Source organism: Cydia fagiglandana, chromosome 2 (genome assembly GCF_963556715.1).
Source record: "Cydia fagiglandana chromosome 2, ilCydFagi1.1, whole genome shotgun sequence".
Lineage (NCBI taxonomy): Eukaryota > Metazoa > Arthropoda > Insecta > Lepidoptera > Tortricidae > Cydia > Cydia fagiglandana.
Genome location: NC_085933.1, coordinates 12,664,947 through 12,686,216, shown reverse-complemented (window position 1 = coordinate 12,686,216; position 21,270 = coordinate 12,664,947). Strand labels below are relative to the sequence as shown.

General features: G+C 37.0%; 2 protein-coding genes across 2 annotated transcripts in view; one reads left to right on the top strand and one right to left on the bottom strand.

The window, feature by feature from the left end:
* Positions 1-20,242, bottom strand: part of LOC134676185 (cadherin-99C) — a 130,611-nt gene extending 110,369 nt beyond the window's left edge. The window contains exon 1 of the mRNA XM_063534516.1: positions 19,953-20,242. The gene's annotated coding sequence lies outside the window, so the exon portion shown is untranslated. The remainder of the gene's footprint in view (positions 1-19,952) is intronic.
* LOC134676421 (vacuolar protein sorting-associated protein 4) overlaps positions 1-21,270 on the top strand; it is a 517,731-nt gene that overhangs the window by 115,055 nt on the left and 381,406 nt on the right. The gene's annotated exons all lie outside the window — the stretch shown is intronic.

Here is a 21,270-nt window from a genome sequence, read left to right as displayed (position 1 = left end):
ATGTAAAATATGTGCTGACGACATAAATCACTAATACTCATTTAATGATAGAACCAAATCATCAATGTCAACATATAAAATTATCATTTATCTAACGTGATGATATCCGTTTTGGTAAGAGTAATCTTTTGCACACACTATTCCTTTATCCGAAAGCAAAATCGAAAGTCATACATCAGCGTTCTAAACAGCTTTTACGTCTCCATATGGCTCGTCGTAACATCAGAATGGTACAATAATGTAGTGTAAAACTGAACGTAGAACGAAACTCATTGTTCCGGTGTTAGATTGATGGCACTGGTACAAAGCGCAACAAAAGAAACGACACAACAAAGAGGTTTAATGTGTTAGGAATAAGAGTGAGAATAAGTTAGGCCAGTTGAGTTTCAGACTACACATCGCGTGCTGACAATGTGAGAAGCCGTGGGAGAAATAGTTTATGGAACATGAGAAACAAGGTTTTAAAGACTTATTTTAGACAACGAACATAATTTTGGTTTGATCTTGACTATTAAGTTAGTCACGTTAGCAAGAAACGATTTGAGGACTTTGAGATGTTTTGCAAACGTACCCCGATTGAAGATTTACACTTTAGTTGATAGACTCTGACCACGCTAACTTGGCAGTAAGTAAGCATACATATCCCTATAAGCCCGATACTTGATGTGACAATAGGCATGAAAACTTAGAGTGGTCCTCTACTAAATGCGAATACGTCAGCTACTAACCACAAATCGCTTGTATTGCATTTGTAATGGCTCTTAGGCTAGAATAGACAATTTATAAGGACCATAACTAGAATCACCTCCCAATAAAGCCAAAATTATGTGGCAAGAGATAAAAAAAAATGTGGATATCTATAATGCAAAAAAGACAAGCCAGGAGCCGCTAACGGCCATAATGGCCAGATCGCTAACAAAATGGAGGGAGATAAAAAGAGACAAAAAATGCTGTCGTAGAACTGGTTACAGGCGGTATGGCATTACGGAGATACAATCCGCATCCGGAGTCAGTTTGACGCGCGTATCAGGTATCCTGGTCAAGCCAAGACATGACGGTAATGAGGATCCATTACGCGAATAAAACCTCGTGCTACTTCTAAAATAAAAACTTCTAAGATAAAAACTAGTATGCACATGAAAACTGACGAATCAGGCTTAAAGATCTAAACCGTATTATCGTTTTGTTATTCATTCAAGAAAAAACATCATTAGCATAACGATGCAAAACATTTATTTGACCACAATCTAATATTTAGGTAATTTGATTTGTCCTCTAGACAAGTCAACTGCGTATAGTGTGGAAACCTATCTATTTAGATCTTTGTCCTAAACCTCATAAAGGCTCAAAGCGATACGACCTATCTAACCCGATGAAGATATTAGATAACAAGGTATATAACCCGAAACTAAACCGACCAATGTTCCCACGCTAGTTCAGTAAAAAACTTTCCTTCACAACCGAACCTTATAATAACAAACGAAATATCGTGCGAGCTTCGAGATTCTAATGCAACAAAATATGATCCAATGTCCAAATCAGAGTACATCAAAAAAATCGTGAAGGATACGGAACACTTGGGTGCGGTGTATAACCGGTTTTTTAGAAACAAAAAAATCCACGCAGATGAGGTCCATTGCCGGGAGCCATCCCACCGCGTCCGCGCAATAATGATAGGGATCTATGCAATTACTTTGGAATTAAATAATGCGCCCACAAAACAGGCGCGGTTCGTCGAGAAAGCCGAGGTATACCAAATGATGTCATCTTCTTTCATTAGAGAAACACGGTCAATAGGCAGGTGTTTTGCATGACACGTTTGGCAGGTTCAGATTTATGCAGAACATTTATTTGTAAGTTTGACCATTATATATGTTTCAATTTCCATTTTAAGAAAATCAGGTTTGAATTTAAAGTAAGTTACCTAACTCGTCTAGTTTTCATAAAACATAGTTTGACATGTCATAAATTTACTTTTTCTACTCGGGTACTTTTATCTGTCATTTACATAGTCACGAACGAACATATAAGGGCATACATTATTAATACTCCTTAAAAGTCTATAGTCTATTGCCCAAAAAAGCACTTGTGTCGTTTTAGAGACATTACGATACGGTAAGCTAGTGCAGGGTAGCAGGTGCCACATACCGGTACATTGCTACCAACGTGACAAACGATTGAATGAATACGGTTTTTATTAAAAAAGTAACAAATTTGTACTGAGTTCATTGCTACCAACATAATAAAAAATACTTTTATACCCTACAGCACCACGACCCTGGTGCGGTGCGGTAGTGTGTAACGGCTTTAAAAAAAACATAACCATAGACATTATTCGTTTGTTTCTCGTTTCCCGGTGATTTCTTGTTCTTTGAGTACTTTGCGTTACTATTTGTTTTGCGTTCATAAAAAGTGTTGAAAATGGACAAAGAGGACTACATTGTTTCTACACCTGAAGAAATATCCGCTGCAGCACAAGCAGCGACCGAAAATTTGTTGCCTAAGTATTAAATCTCAGCACCTATACGACAAATCTTATGGGAAGTGCATGGCGTGGAGATTGGAGCACAAAACTTCGTCATTCTCTGAAAACGTCTTTGGTGTATGTTCAAAGACTAATTGGAAGCACCGGATCAGATCTATCTTTTAAGCAAGGTTGGTATATGTTATAAAATTTTTTGATACTCACTCATTTTTAGGGTACACAGTACAACGAGCTATATTTATGTACATTTTATATTTTTGCATTGAAACTGAATATTATTTAATTCTCCTTTTTCTTGTTACAGGTTGCAGTATTATTTGGTATTATGGGTGCTTGTCGCAGACAAGAGCTACATACATATAGTAATACCTACTATCCAAAATTTACATTGACATTTTCATAAATAAAATTTTGTTTATAATTTTTTGTATTTTATTTAATATTGCTTAGTCATAGAAAAAGCATTGTATGCAACGTTGTATAAGTAGTCAAAAAATGCTCATGGCGTATTTATTAACAATGTTCGCCTTCGGCTCACATTGTTACCCACGCCACTCACATTTTTTGACCCCTCTTATAAAACTGTTGCATAAAATACTATACTCAATAGATGATTTACAATTTCGTTCTATGAATTAAGTATTATTGTGCTCTAAATCTACTTCTACTCGTATGCTGTGCAGTGGTGAGGCAAGTCATATTTTTGCAAAAGTATTTTTATAGGTATACAATAATATAATGTGTAGGTATATTTCATGTACACCGAAGTATGCATTTAACACTATCCTTAACCTCAAATCACTTATATTTATATGCAAAATTTCCAACTCTAATTAAAGAATCGTGAACGAAAACCGAATCCAATCAATTTAATTAAAGATGCTCTTCAAGTTGTACCGCGTTATACTCGTTTTACAACATTTAAATGATGCCGTATATATACTGAAGATGATATAACTGTAATTTTACTACATACTTATTATTAACGATGATGATAAAAATACACCCAAGTTTACGAGGCGTCGTGAGGTTTTATACATAAATTACACGTGAATTCAATTATCCTCCAATTTAAGTATAAAACACTAGCGCAATAATTATATACTAGATAAAATAAATATCGAATTAAATCAGTATTAAAGAATCTCATCTGTATATGGATACAAGCAGTTAGGTTTCGTCATCGCAGAGTAAATTACAGCACCGTAATGTTTACAGCTTCATAATATGCAGTAAGGATGTCATTATTGACGGGAAATCATGTAGCATATTGATAACTAGCTGCCTAAGTGCCTACCCTTCATAAGAATAACAGTATGTACGAATATACGTACCATTATAGATATGATAGTTTCTTAAACCAGAAGCTTCACTTTTGACACTGACAGATTATGTCCATATAATTAATCCAAATAAAATTAACCATAACAAATCCGAGTAAGCCTCCTAGAATATGTTGCCAAAATAAAAATATCTGTGACAGAATAGTAGCTATATGAAAGAAGGGGGAGATATTTCTCATTTATGTTTTGAGAATCATCATTTTCCGTGATGATGAATGTGCTTTGTGCAATCACATTTCGTGTGCACATGTAGTTGTAGAATACAGTTAACTGGCCATGCGACCAAACAAACCTTTATTCCCAGTACCGTGGGAGAAGTTCCTTGGCAGGCTGGCAGATATAGTGACTTCTGTATCATTATGCACATGCTGGTTTACATATCTACGTTACAATAAAAGTAAAACATTTTAACCAGTAGATTAAATAACATATTTTAGAATGTTCTTATTAGTAGTGTTGAGGTATGTTTCGATTGCTTATGTATACTTGACTCTTGAAACTTGCCAACAAGCATAGTGGCGGTGTTAGAACCTTAAAGATTAATTGATGTGCATTATAGCCAGATAACTAACTACTCTGTTTCGAAGTTCATCAACACTAAAGTACTGGTAACTTGCTGTAAGCAATTGTTTCAGCTAACGGCGAAACAGTTGGAGATTCATAGAGCGTTCAACTGCAAAACTATTTAATTTGAAAGCAATGACTCGCTTCGACGCCTCAGACCGATTAGTGAGTGGTAATCGTTTTGTTTCGAAATTTTTATGGCCTGCTACATTTTTTCTAATTGAATGCTGACTGATTGCGATTTATTTCAAATGACCGCTATTTCTATTTTCCCGTATTGCTTTTCGTGCCATTAGGTAGTAGGCTTAAGTTGTAGGTTTAACTTCCTCATATAAGATTTTCTGAAATTACTTGTACTTGCATTTGTGCGGCCCAATGAGTCTTTAATTATACTTGTATACATAGAATCAAGCCTTTGTAACTGTCCATACAAAAATACATAAGCGCCACTAGTACCATTATACTAACCCGGAGTTAACCGGTTAAACCTGGAGTTAAAATGGTTACCAGCACAATTTGGTTAGTGGGATAGTGCAAGTGACGCTAAGGGTCATAAAGACATGGCTAAAGTTAAGCCACGAAAAGACTGCAGCGGATTTGATAGCCCACGCAGTGAAAGTGTTATTTACACGTCATAATTTCATAGAAGTTTGACGTTTAAAATAATACTTGCACTGCGTGGGCTATCAAATCCGCTGCAGACTTTTCATGATCTGACTCTAATAAATAGTAGATGCTCACTGAAACAAAGACAGCGAATTGCTAGTCCCGCGATGCAACATGCAAACGAAGATGACAAAAGATCGATCACACGCACTGGCGCGTGCGATGAATATCAATTTACGGACAATCACATCAATTCACTGCGGTATAATATAGGTACGCTTATTTTCTGTGTAAACCACGTGTAAACGAACGAAAAATAGCACCTACTGTTTAGGTTTATTTTGGTTATATGTATTGTGTGGAATTTCGACGAAAACCAGGCTGTAGGTAACAATTACTATTCCTGTTACAGTATGTTTATCTAAGAGGAATGTACGATGTGTGTGTACGATCAGCAATAATTATAAATTACTATTATAAAGTTTATAAGATAACATTTCCTGCTCGACGGAGAAAGGACATCACATTTTTACTAGTCGTTCATCAACAGCTATAAATTAAATTAAATTTCTCTAAACAACTGAATCAATACGTACAATTTTATTTATCTGTACTCGCAGTACGTCTGCCTTATAACGCAGTATATTTATTTGTATTATCACAGTGATAACATCTACTATACCCGGGGACATTACCTTTATTCTTTACTTGTTACAAAAAAGGTGCTAGGGAAGCACGACGAATTATACACTTAATTCCTTTGGAAATAAAACAGAATTTTACACTAACACGCGGCCGGATACTTACAAGATAGGAATACGAATTTCAACCATATCACGAATGTAAAAAGGTTCATGTTTGTAGACTGGTTTGTTAGTTTTACAAACAAAAGACGATTGGCTATAGTTCCGAGGAACCGGGAGGGGGTACGACACGGCGCGGACGCATTCAAAGAAGCCGCAAGATAGATCTTTTGTCAAAGGATGCGCGAAGGAAGTTTGATTACGTCAAGATCTTGTTTTTTTCTCGTATTTTTCCTTGTTTCCAAGGATCGGAATAAGGATAATTTAATATTGGTAGTGTTAATGCAATATTAGGTAATTTAGAAATCAAGTTTATAAAATTCGTACAACAGAAGTCGTGAATTAATAATTGATGATGAACTTTTAAGCAGATTCAGTCATCGATGATTTCATTCTGCATCAACGCGCATGACGCCATTTAAAAACACGTTTGAATCACAGTCTCACAGAGCTTTCAATGACTTTTTTTTACTTTGCGACCGTACTACAAAGAGTTTTTGTGCGTCGAGTTTGTTTTTTTTTTTCATCGAAGGAAAGAAACGCGAAATACGTAACGAGTAAGTACAGCCTTATGTAGGTATTTTCACCCTTCCTATACAGCCTTAAGTCGATGGTTGATGCTAAGAGTTTAAATTGTCCGCGTTGATGTCTAATATATGAAAAGATTTAGAAGAATTTGTACTTATATTAGACTCTAAATTGTGTAGTTTAGGTATGATATGTAATATTTAGGTCTACACACTATTTACACAATGATTACATAGTAAACAATTACTTATTAAATTACCTACCTCCGTAAAACTAACTCTAACCCTCTACATAATTAGAGTGAGTAATGTATAGAGCTTTGACTCTGGTCAGACACAATCGAATCACTGAATAAATAGGAAGCTTTATAAGACATAATTATATCTACATGTAATAACAGCCTGCAATGGACATACGTAGATAGACGGTTTGTTGCCTTTGGTATCTTTCCTAACACTTAAGTTAATTTTCTGTACTTACCTTTTTACCTAATCTAACGATAACTGGGGCATAGAGATTATTGTAAAGCGGTAAATGATAAGTTCGATACTACTACATACTGTATAAATGAGTCGCTTAACTTCAAACTCTGGTAAACCCATCTGTCAGATTATGCGATTTTGGTATTAAAAGGTAATAGATTAGATATTTGCTGAGGGAGTCGAATGGTTTTACCCAAGTTTGAAGTTAAGCAACACAAGTAAGCTAATGAGTACTAACGAAATATAACAGTATAAAATAGATAGGCACCAAGTGGCAGAAACTCGCACGAACAATAATGTGACTGGGGATGGGAACAGGAAAGGCCCATGCCTGTTACCGATGGCCACACATTAATTAAGCTACTAAGAAGGCCTCTCTTAGATCTTTCCCACCACACGATACCATACGAGCACGAAGATTTAAAGAATCGAGAAAATCGTATTCATAAACATATTATTTAAATCACTCCGATAGTAATGAAAGATTCTAATGAAATACTAAGATAGGTATAATTAATATAAAGTCTGTATACTTAATAATAAAATCTCCTCACGTTTCAGTATTATAAATTAAGAAAATGATTCTGGATGAACAGTAGAAGATTTTTTAATGCAGAACCCGCGCAGTGTTACGTTGCTCATCGTTTAAAAATAACATAAAGTTCATTTAGAAAAACATAAGACAGGTTGATGTACCAATCGAGATACGAGCGACATTAAGATGGAATCGGAGAGGGATAGCTCGATACGGTCCTATTAAGGCGAAACTGAGATGAACGACATTGACTCACATTCAATGATGCCATTCGTTTTCAGTGACAGTTGTTTTTTTTTACACTAAACGCAACTAACCAGATCTCGAGAAACTCGGTTTACAAGAAACACACATTTCGCTTGTGTGGATAAAATGTTTGAAATCATTGAATTCAGTAGCTTTTCTAGCAATAGGTTTATGGTAGAATGTATATTATTAAAGGGCGTATTTCTTTACAATAATAACACATCAACGAATAGTTAAAATTCGACAAGTCCTCAGAGTTATTTATTAATCCTTAATAATTAAAAAACTTAATAAATTAAATGTTAAATGTCTTGTTTTTAATAAAACAAAATGACAGACAGGATAAACACGATTGATAATGATAACAAACAAACATTTGTTTAAATGATTTCAAACAAAACAAACCTCTTTCCCGAATTCTTACATAACCTAATGTATTACTTTGGCATCAGGAAACTTATATAAGTAGTTGCTGCATCAACGGTAACTTGAATATCCATTTAAGACTAATACAATACAAACAAAATGTCATAATACATGATAATTTATTTCACTTGCTTTATAGCTGTATGTTTTGTAGTTATATTAGGGCTTTACCTTTTTGGGAAAGGAATGGTAATGGTTATGCTAATGACGGTATACTATGAAATATTTATAGGGGTCTTTACAATTTGACACCACGTTCTAGTGGTAATGATGCGATTTAATGTAATTCGTGCAATTTATTTGCTAACTATTCAATAAAAGTGACACTACGCAAAACTACGTACTACGTACTAAGAACATGCATAAATATTGTTATACTGCGATTTTATGATATGAATGCTACATTTTGTATTGACTAATATAAGTATTGCCATGAAAAGATATACCTAAAATATTAAAACTTAAGGTCTTAAACTTTTTTTTTAATTTACAACAATTATTTTAACTCGAGATGGTACTTATTTGTAAAGGCCATTTCACATGCTTTATGTAATTGTAAACAATCAATGTGTTTTAGAATACATTTCATTACGAGTTGATTTATGATAAGGGATGTGGGCGAGGCGCCAATTGGCAAATTTATTTACCTATATGTAGGGTTTGAAATCCGGATCCGATATGTATGAAATTATCCGGATCTGGATCCGGATCCGCGGATCTTCCCATACATTTCGGATCCGTCGTGCAAACCCTACCTATATGTAATAAAAAAAGAAAGGAATAATTTCATTTCTTATTGCTTTGATTGCATAAATGTCAATTCTCACGATTAGATTGCCAGATAATTAATTGGTTACGTGATTAGTATGATTGACACAGCTTCATCTACATAATTTATAATCAGATCAAACGTGTTTTTTACGTTTTTTGCATTTAAAGATAAGATTAAAATATCAATCGTTTTGTCTTAGGTACGAGTATCATTCTTTAATGTAAAACTCTTCATTTTATAATATTTATTTTTTAAAGATTCATACTTTATGTACATTTAGGTATCATTTATTACTAACTTTATTCCAGCGAATGTTAAGTGGGTAAGACAAGGCGAACACGCTGGATATATTCTTATCTAAAAGGAATTAATTGATCTCCACTCATTATGTCTAACAATTCATTTCTAACTCCTCGCGTCAGCGTTCAATAACACATCAACATGTAATGACAATGATTGACAACAAAGGACACACAATCACTGCCAGAACAAAGCGGATGCTGAATTCTTTCGCTATTATCAAACCACTTGATAATAGACGTACTAAGTACTAGGTACGTAAATAAAAATAGTGTGACAGTAAAACTTCACCGGTTTAAAACCGCTTCTTGTTGTCAATGAAAAATAAAATAGCGACATAAAATGAGTTCTGAAAACCACACTGTTTTATGTTTGCCGCATCATCTCTTAATCATTCAGTGTTTTCTATATTAGATAGTTTGCAAGTCAGACTTTTACTCGTATTGATATGCTATTCTTTAACCAGAAAAAGAAATGTTTTGAAATCGTGAATATTTACGATTCATCATCATCATCATCATCATCTCAGCCATAAGACGTCCACTGCTGAACATACGCCTCCCCCTTGTTAAGGTCGCCGGAAGACGCTGGATGCGGGTCGCTTCCAACCGGCACATCCCTCCCTCCCTCCCCTCTACCTCTACCTCCAGTACTGAGGATCGAGACATCATAACCTTCTGTTGAAGGCCAGGTTCCTCCATAAGGGTCTGTTCCCCGCCAAGCGCATGGCCTCCTATAGAAAAGATTGATATCGGATATACCTTTCCTCTCTTTCATTCATCATTACATTATCATCATCAGATCAGCCAGAAGACGTCCACTGCTGGACATAGGCCTCCCTCAAAGAATGCCACAATGACCGGTCTTGCGCCACCCGCATCCAGCGCTTCATCTCTTTCATTAAATGAATACAAATGTAATAATTTTTAAGAAAAAAAAACCGACTTCTATGGGGGCCGGTGAAAGATTATTGTAGATGGTATAGGTATACTATGTAGAAAAGGAGGTAAAACCACCCACTTTTCTACTAGCATTTCGCTTCTGTAAGGGTCGTAGTTCTAGCCTAACCTAACCCACTTCTCTGATAGCAGTTCGGTTCTGTGAGGATCGCAGTTCAAACCTAACCTAACCCACTTAACGGCGCATGCGGTGCGGTGTACGGGGGTTTAAGCGGGAGGGGCTAGTAAGATTGGCATCATCATACTTATATACTTACACATTTTATGGTAGGTAATCATAGTGGTTTATTTAGTTAAGGTATCATAGTGGTTTTCCGGGTCAAGGTCCGGGTCCGAGTCCGGGTCTGAGTCCGGGTCCGAGTCTGGGTCCGAGCCCGGGTCCGAGTCCAGGTCCCGTCCGGGTCCGAACCGGATCCGGTCCGGGTCCGAACCGGATCCGGGTATGAGTCCGGTTCTGGGTCCGAGTCCGGGTCCCAGTCCAAGTCAAAATCGAAATTCGTAATCACCAAATGTGTACTATGCGTTGTTGAAGAGTTCTATTCTGGTCATCATCAGCAGTTCCATTTCATCTAATGCGACAGTTTTTAATGTAAATGCTTGATTTTATGATGAAAATACAAAAAAATCTATGCGTATGCCTTTAATATTTGAGGAGTTCCCTCGATTCCTTATGGATCCCATCATCAGAACTCGAGCTTGACAAAAATGTGCATTAAAAACTTAACTTGCTTAACAAACATAACCAAGAGGAAAAATCGCGAAACGTGAACTATGCGTCGTTGAAGAGTTCTGTTCTGATCATCATCAGCAGTTCCACTTCATCAAATGCGACAGTTTTTAATGAAAATGCTTGATTTTCTGATGTAATTACAAAAATCTCTATACGCATGCCTTTAAGATTTGAGGAGTTCTCTCGATTCCTCATGGATCCCATCATCAGAACTCGAGCTTGACAAAAATGTAGCTTAAAAACTGAACTTGCTTAACAAACATAACGAAGAGGACAAATCGCCAACCGTGAACTATGCGTCGTTGAGGAGTTCCGTTCTGATAATCATCAGCAGTTCCACTTCATCAAATGTCACTTTTTTGGATGTATATGCTTGATTTGATGATAAAAACCCAAAAATCACTATATGTATGCCTTTAAGATTTGAGGAGTTCCCTCGATTCCTCATGGAACCCATCATCAGAACTGGGTTTTGACAGAAACGGGACCAATCTGTATACATATACATTCAATCAAAAAAAAGTTTTCAAAATCGGTCCAGTAATGACGGAGATATGGAGTAACAAACATAAAAAATAAAAAAAATAAAAAAAATAAAAAAAATAATAAAAAAAACATACAACCGAATTGATAACCTCCTCCTTTGGGATTTGGAAGTCGGTTAAAAATCGAATGTGCTCGTCAAATAAGCCTAAAAATCTGTTGGTAGCAACCAAGCAGGTGACTAGACATTTCAGACAAGTAAAAGTACGTCCTCACTCCGCTTTTTGTCCTCGGTACGCGTAAAGGTCGACAACTATCTATCAACGCCTATCTCGCTTTTGTGTAGCTATACCACGCTGTGCCACTATTGAAAAACGATTGATTCTCACTTTATGAACTAAATTGACTGAGATTTATGTAATAGGTATTCAGAGGGTTGTAACATTGGTGGTTCTTTTAAGATCTAAAGAATAATTAAAGCTTGTTAACCAAAGTCTTCAGTCTTCTTAGGCTTTAGTTCCGATAAGTTGGGTCGTATATAGTATTTGCGCTTTCAAGGCAATATTGGAATTCTTGTGTTACATTAGAAATACTGGTACAGTAACGTGGATGTTCAAGAGCCTATTAAAACAGTTACAAGAGACTTGAGAGATAAAATGTCGTGTCGTGTTAAGTAAAAGAAATATCATTGGCGTGAGAAACTATACAAGTAACCGTATCCATAACTATTCCATCTATAAACATAAACAAGGTAAGTTTTTACAAATCATGTTGCACAAAGATTAAAAATAAAGTTCAAACACTACAATTAAATATAGTAGCCATGAGATATAATTTTGCATTGTCCAATGTCATGATTTAGAAAAGTTTGGAAGGATCCGCTGTGTTGATAATGGTGAATGTGCTGATAAATATGGAGTTAATGACTAGGAAAATAATAGCCAAGCCGACATTAATTTTCTGGGTGCGACAGGAAGCTAGTCGTGAAGCTCCTCTCATCTGCAGAAAACTAATGTTACGTCTGATTCTATGAAATTAAATTAACTTCCTAGGTAATTTACTATTATGGCCACCACTGCACTTGGAAGTGAAATAGCTAGTTCATAAATATTTGTTTTGCTTAAGTAAAGAAAATATACGCAACTTTTGCTGGTTTTCAATGGTATAATTTACTCCTTTCCGGCTCAAGTCATCGTGTCTCAAACCATAATTGGGCAAACACAAACCGGTCCCTTTAATTTACTTTTCTATTATACCCAAAGAGATCCAATACCAACCCACCTAAACGGCACGCCACACGCGTTTCATAACTTGATGTAAAGTCGGTCATACCACCTACGAGAAAATATTTATATTATGACCTTATAAGTCGAAAATAATTTAGGTAACTATATTTCTAGCCATTGTTTGTTGTCCTAAACGATTACGTCAACCGCATTACATGGTCTTTCAAGTCACGCGAAATGGTTAATATCTGTGTCACTAGATACACCGTTATGAGATTGCATATTCTTAAAATACTCTAAAGTCTAAATTAACGTGAAGAGAAAATACGTCCATTCATTGTATTTTCCGGTATCTTAGCGTTCATTTGCATTTTCCGGTACCTTAGAGTAACGAACTCTATACCTTACACACTGGTTTTGGCATCGATTTGAACACCATCGAATATTTTAGGTTTATCAAATTAGCCTAGCTATCCACCTATTGGGTCAGCTCGATTTTAACGTTAAAGAGATGTCGGTTATATTCACCTAAATTAAGATTACTTGGTTCGGATTAGAAAATTTACTGACATTCTTGCCTTGCCTTGTTGACATTCCAAAGATTTCCTTAGAATTGCATCACAAACTGAAATGATATCACAACTGACATTTGTTAAGAGCATTGTCGACCTCGTCAGTAAGGCCTCTCCTAGGAACTATGGCATGTTCACTAAACGAGAGATTTATCGAGCACAACCGAGCACAGAAGTTAGGTCGTGTACTCGTGTTGTGCAATTCAGAGACATTACATTATCATTATTCTCAGTTTATGAACTAATGTTCTTACAGTTCTATGGTAATGTATGCTTTATTACTCGTACACTTAATAAAAAAGTATTTTAGTAAGAAAATTTATATTTTTGTCGAAGCTATTGGCTGGCTTTATACACGATGCATTGTCTGGGAAAATGGTAATTTATTACGAAAGATGTACTCTATGTTATGTTCGTGAAGTTGACCGCCCCATATCGAGTGCCCGCAAATGACCTATTTATTCCTAATATAATGCTTTGAAGTATTAATTTAAATATTTTAAGTGGAATGTTTTGTGAAGTAGGTACCTACCACTTACTTGGAGTGAAACTTTTTTGGAACTCTACGACTTGCAGTGAAACATCATCTATATTTGAAAAATATTTCTCTAATTTAAATTCACATGATTAGTAATGGTGAGCCTAATCGAATAGCTAAGTTTAGTAAGTTTATTAGGTTAGCGAATCGAAAAGCTGGTCAGGTGCTGAAGGCCTACCGTTCCACGTTCGACGTATTGCCACTCTTCGCACTTATAAATTCGTACGTAAGTGTGACAGGGAGGCAACACGTCGAAAAAGGTTCGCGGTGCGGTAGGCCCTCTGAACTGATAAGAATGCGGCTCCGATACAAGCAGCTGTCTATTAGCATTAAAGTAAGACTAATTGGTAAGTTGTATTAATCAATGCGCTACAGATTATCTTAAAGAAGAATACCAGTCTAAATTGTCCGGCTATGCAGCACACTTTCTCTATGACAAAGTCGCGAGATCCTAATTTGATACACAAACTTGACCTCGTACTTGTACAAGTACAAATTAAATTCGAGTTACGAACTCTTAGGCCCACTTGCACCATCCCAATAACCCGGGGTTAAGCGTGTAAACCGTTAACCTAGTGTCAAATTGTACTGGTAACCATGGTAACTCCAGGTTTAACCGGTTAATCTCGGTTTAGTAGAATGGTGCAAGTGGGCCTTATAGAAATAAAAGAAAGTTCCGAATTCAAAAGCGTAAAAATAGGCTTGGGTCTTACGAGGTTTTAAAATTGTTGTGATATTAAAACAGAAGACTAAGCAAAGGTCATACAAATAGCTTAGGCTACTTAATTACTCGAATGCATCATATTCAGATATTTGTGTACACTTTGCTTAATTTTTGTTACAGAATAGAATCCTCTGTAAAAAAACGACCCGTAAAAATCAGAATTGTCCTTCTTCACGTGTTTTTTTCCTCCCGCTGTAGAGCCGGTGACATGTTCACTATTACACAGAATAAATAATAATAGTACTAGGTACAGAAGACTCACTCTCTAACAAAACGTGTCTCGCGATCAGCACAGATATGGCCGCTAGGTGGCGACAGCGCCACGCGCGGCTTATGGCAAACCCCAAAATTGGGGTCGAACGGATGGAATTTTAGCTACCTGTAGCCAAGCGACGAAATCGCGGAGTGAGCCACGCCTGACTATTAGGTACTTACCTATTTTTATGAAAAGTAATTTTAATTTAATTAATTGGCAAGCCTCGATATGGTCGCATACCAAATTCCGGATACATTAGAAGATATTTGTACCAAGGCCACACTAAATTCGCAGGGCTGTCACATTGGATAAATTAAGTCCCTCGTCCCACTTACAAAGGCTGTTACATTCGGCCTTAGCTGCATTCCTTAACAGGTTCGAGCAGTTTAACAGTTTAGGTCTCAGATCTAACAAAGCTATTGCGACAACACATGATCACTCTAATTCTGAATTCAAATTCCGTCAATCCCAGTCGGCCTTTTAAAGTCAATCCCTTGCCTTTACTGTTTTGCAGTGAATTGACTAGTGACTTATCTCGTAAATAACATGTTACTTGCTGTTTAAGTACAATTTAAGGTGGAGTAGCCTACTTGTTTTAATACTTACCTCAAATTAGTATTTGTCGTAAAGTATGTAGTTTACTTAAGAAATTTGTGCCCGAGGAGAACTGACATGTAATCCACGTTATACCTATTTTACGAGATTATTTCTAGTACCTAGTTCTGTGACACATAAAATCACACATTTTAACTGATCACTAAGTTTCGAAATAATTATTCTTCTTGGTACTGCAATAACCTGTTATCTGTATAGTATTTTTATATGTTTTTGCTTTTAGTACAACATTGTAAAACCTATTCCATTTGAATACTACGACAAAATACCGTTTTAGCTATAAGATTTCTTGTTTGAATCGTAGAAGGCAATAAGCGATATCTTAACTATCACAAGCATTGGGAGATGTAAGTAAAAATTGTGGAGCTTTAAATGCCACGGGAATTTCAACCTTGTTACTTTGAACAATTTAGATAACACATATTTTTATCGAAGCTTCTCGCTTTATATACGAAAAGGGTTAGTTCTTTTGCTTTGACTCGACATTTTGATGGTATCTAGACCCCGGTTACCGACACAAATGGAGATTTGTGGGCTCACCGGCCACAGATATTAATCGTATGAAATATTATGCTAGAAGTTTACTTTGTTACTGCATAATGTGACCTGCTTACAAACACATAGTAGATACCTTACATGCTTAAAGTATTACATAGTTAAAGAAGTAATTACTTAAGCACCATAGTTTTAAAAAGAGTAAACATGCGGACGGATGCAATAGGAGAGGATTTCGTAAGAAGGTTAATGATGATTGTATATTATAAATGATCCTCATCAAAAATCTTAAAATTTATATCCCTAATCTAGCGAACACTAAGTTTTTTTTACATAAATCAGGCGTTACCTTAACCTGTAATTTATCAAACTATGCGTGACTAAATATGACAGTGTTAGAAACGTATCTAATCACCCACATTGTTATTTAGCACGAAACCTATTAGATGGCAAGGTTAGGATATAGTGCAAGGGCGTCTTTTCAACAAGACCGCACAATGTTCAGCATTTAGTTTGAACATTACATTCCGATAGTACATAGTTTAATTATTTGCCATTTTAAGCGTTATTTGATACCTTTAATGAAATATTGCTGGATTTCGCCATTGCTTGAAACAATAAGTACTTAGCTTCATACCTAGTACAAATACTAAATATACACATTATAGATACCTACACTCCTAAAAGTAGAAATATAATATAAAAACACGGTACGATAGCAATTCGACCAAAACAGGTAAGGTTTGCATGTCACACTTTTCATTACAGATAAACAAAATTGGCACCTTCCTACTAGTGAAGTATGTATAGTAGATAGGTATTCTTACATTGTTCGCGGTTTTAAACATGCAATTACACGGTATTCAGCGACGCAGGTGTCCGACAGTTAAAAAGGTCAAATTTTAAATTAATGTGTATTGGTATTTACAGGTGTTTCATAATGACTAACTGTTGAAGACAGTAAGATACGTAGCAGACAGGTATGCATGTGTGACTTTATTCATACCTACTCGGTATTAACCGAGTAAAAAAAGAAGGGAGTCTATTAATATTTTGGAGGCAAGCGTTCTGTGTACCTGTTAAGGAAAATAGATCCTAAATATCTATTCAAATTTTACAGACATAGGTAATTATTATATTGCAAATTTTAATAAAGTGAAGTATACCAAAGCCTGTTGTCATTTCTAGTGTCTACTCAACACCTCAAGCTCATTATAGCAACTAACCTGTTTCTCAAGAAGTGATGACAATTGTACTAAGATAGGTACCTTCCTACCAAAAGTAGGTTCTTTACAAGTGATTCAAGTAAGTTATTCTATTCCATCTATTGTCTATACAAGTACAGAGGTAGGTACTGGGTATAGTCGTGTTCAGTACTTATTTACATAATCAGGTAAGTGGGTAAACGACACAACGATTCTCACGACGAATGACCAAGTTATTATTGCAACTTACCTAGAGCTAAGTACAGTCGCCATCAGATACATAGGAGCGGACGAGAGGCTCAAAAATATTTGAACACGCACATTAGCGCCTTAAATAGAGGTGTTCAGATATTTATGAGCACCTTGGCCGCTCCGATATATCTGATGGCGACTGTACCTAAGTACTCATCCGACGAACGTTTAATGGCTCCTCTACACTATGGGCCAGCGCCGGCCACTCCAAGGGACGCAGTCATGCGGTAGAATGTGGTAGCAATATCACTTGCTCCCTCTAACGCATAAATTCGTCACCTTGGCTAGGCCGGCTGTGCAGAAAAAATATGTTTGGGTTGAATTTACCGCTTCACAGGCTTTCGCTCAGAAGCGATGAATATTTCCATTATAAAAAAATTGTAACATCGCTCAGACTTATCTGCTTGATAAAAATAGTTTAGCTTCTTATTAAGGATGATTCACGTTTGACCGGGTCGTGTCCGGGCTGGAGCTTCCGGGGCATCATTTTCTATGAAAAGCATCACGTGATCGCCTGTCATGTCATAGAAAAGTAAGCGCCGGAAGCTCCGGCCCGGACACGGCCCGGTCTAATGGCTCCTCTACACGATGGGCCAACGCCGGCCTCTCCAAGGGACGCAGCCATGCGGTAGAATGAGATAGCAATATCACTTGCTCCCTCTAACGCATAAATGCGTCCCTTGGAGTGGCCGGCGTTGGCCCATCGTGTAGAGGAGCCATACATAACGTGAGTCATCCTTTATACACGACGGGACTTAGTGCCAGTTGCACCAACCACATTTGACAGACTGATCATCGTCAGCCGGCGCACCCCGCGCCTTTACTATGAAACTTTCCATACATAAAAATTTAGCGAACTCTTTAACGTTCGTAACAGTTTGGTGCAACCGACCCTTAATCGCGTAAAATTAGGTTTTAAGTTGGTTCAGGTCCGCTGTCGACGGCGTTCATGTGCTCGCGTGTGGCTCGTGTAGGTACTTATTAGGTACTTACAGTCAAGTATAAAAATATGGGTGCACTCATCCAGTGCCGGATTTACCACTAGGCTGAGTAGGCTGAAGCCTAGGGCGGCAGATTTTAGGGGGCGGCAAATTTGGGTCAAAAAAATATTTTATTTGCTATTCAGATAGGGTTGACCAGAATTATGCCGCTCCCCTATTTATTTGTAAAATTTAAATAACGAGCATTATTTGTCGATTTTGCCGCCCTCTGACAGATAGACGGCCAAACGGACAACAAAGTGATCCTATATGGGTTCCGTTTTGAAGTACGGAAGCCTAAAAATTTACCATTTTCTAAATTGTCTAAATTGACTAAGCCCCACGGTAAGCTCAAGAAGGCTTGTGTATCAATTGCGTTATTTCTATCGAAAAATTTTCGCGCTCGCTACGCTCGCGCTTTAGCGATCCATTTGTATAGCATAGTCTCTCGAGCAGACTCGATGCCAGATCCGACCGAACTCCTTAACCTTGATTCTCAATGGCCAAAACCCAGGAGTATCCACCGATCGCCGATCAGATCAGGAAAATATAAAGAGGTCGCATCGTCATTGAGTGACAAAAACAACCCACATAAACCTGTACTGTATCTAGAATAGTGACGTCACCTTATAATATGCATTTTAATGTGACTATGGTGCGTTGTACTATTTAATTAAACGTCTCTGATTGGAAAGTACTTTAAAAAGCTATAAGCGAGGTGGATAGGGGCGGCAAAATCGGCATAGCCTACGGGCGGCAAATGTCTAAATCCGGCACTGCACTCATCATACTCAAAAGTATGTCCCATAGCCTTTGTGGCAGGGAATTAAGAACTATGCGACACATTTTCAAGTTGTAAGTATGCAGCTATAATTTTACACTTGACTGCACACACGTAGCATCTTATTTACAAAGACCCGTGCATACGACGGGCAGGAAAGAACACCATAATTGTAATTATACCGAATAGTCGCTGGGGGACGGGCCTTCAGCTCGTCCCGTCTGAGGATACGCGTACGAGCAAACTACCTATTAGAAAAAAAATCTCAGCCGAGAGGTTAAGGCGACGGGACTCGAAGTCATAAGGTAGTATGGAGGCGAATATTTCTAATGAGCTCCTTAACTTCAACTATAGTCCGTTTTTTTTAGCATTAGAAAGAACTTCGCAGAAGTTCGGTTGTGGTTCTAAATCTGGCACTTTTAGCAGTAACAATTTGAAGTAAATTATATGTATTAACCATGCTACATTAGATAATTCAATAATTATTAACAATTAACGAGCCTGATAAAAACTGCACGCTTGCTTCTGCGGAGTTCTTTCTAATGCTAAAAAAACGAACTATAATAAGGCAGAATCATTCATTCACAAGTTTCACAACCTACCTTTATTGTGGCACAGTGACCTTCTTAGGTCTGTTATCGTATGTTAATTTAATATCTGCAGTTACTCTCAACCCAAGTAGGTAACTACCTATCTAACAAAACGAGTTAATACAAATTGAACAGCCTCTTTGCTGGCTACTTCAAATAACCGGGAGAACGAAATGAAAATAGGTTAAAAAATGGGTACCCACTACCCATAGGATTACACAATAAATTTACAAGGGTTTACTTCTAGTCGGGAAATAAACATCTTGTCCTACACCCACTCGTTGGATTCCGTTGTAGGGCTTGTAAAAGATGTAAAGAAATAACCGTTCTTACAGTTGTAAATGTAAGCCTAACTAACTAAAGCCTACTCAATTCAGAGCAGCTATAATAGGATTCTAATAAGTCGCGCCTCCCACGAACAGCAGCTACGTAAATAAAAGTAAATGTAAACTTTACCTTAACAGTTTAAATGGGTTTCCTCGCGTAGCGGTCCACCTGCGGTACCGGGTTCGAGCGGAGGCTGCGGCGTCCCCCTCGGAATGTGACACCTGTGACCACAACCACACTCACGGTACAACACAATGATCACAAAACTGTCTTCAACAGTCGTTCCTGCACTTCAAACGCACTCGAAAAACTGGCTGTTCATTAACAACAACGTTCCAAATTGTTTCGATAAAAAAAAGTTTCGCGCGTTCACAGATAAACAACAGCAACACTACACAGAGCGGCGTACGAACTCAAACTGACGTACGAACGAGTAGAGGGGCGAGCGAACGGAGATGCGATAGTAGCGACACCACACCTGTCGACGCGAGGGCGTAAAACTCAAACTGCACCGCAAAGCAATGAAGCGAACTGAAAGCTACAACATTCATTTCTAGGATTATGCAACGCGGACAACGCGGTAAAGTTTAACCGGGTGCGGGCAGGAAGAAAATGTCGACGTGATTATGCGTTAACAAAGCGCTGCTGTTAATTGAAATTCTTGGCTCAAGTTCCCGTACAGCAATTAAAATATTATTTTACCCTTACTTTAATAGATTCATATATTATATAAGTAGGTATATAATTAGGATTGTTCATTTTTTTTCAAATGTTCTATTTCGAAAACCATTTCGAGATATAAGGTTTTTAAACAGTTTCCGACATTTGCTGCGATATAATAATTGAGGATTGAAGATATTTCAACAAATATCTGACTGAATGTAAAGTCATTGCATAATAAAAGTTATCGAACCATAGTAAATAAATCCGTCACTCACGTATTGTCAAAGTTATCATTGTCATCGATTGTCATAACAAAATTTTTCAGTTAAACCGCTGCGCTTATTTGTTACAATTTGATTTATAATTAATACCTAAACAGTAGATTTCATTCATCACTCAGCCTATATACCGTCCCACTGCTGGGCACAGGCCTCCTCTCGAGCGCGAGAGGGCTTGGGCTATAGTCCCCACGCTAGCCCAATGCGGATTGGGTTAGATTTCATTGCTTAATAATATATCAAAAACCTTGTTCCTATGTGTGGGAATGATTCACAAAAATAATAGTTCGAATCCACGAAGACCTACGACGTGAAAGATGGTGCCGTGAATTAAACTTGGAATACCTACCTACTTCACGTGTTACACACAGTATTGATGTGAGAATCACGTCGATGTAAGTATAAAATTTCTATTAATTTATTTACTACAATTAAGTATTTAAAAGCTCACTTGTCTTTATTGGTAGGGTCGTGGTATCTATTTATTTTCTATGGTAATGTAGCCA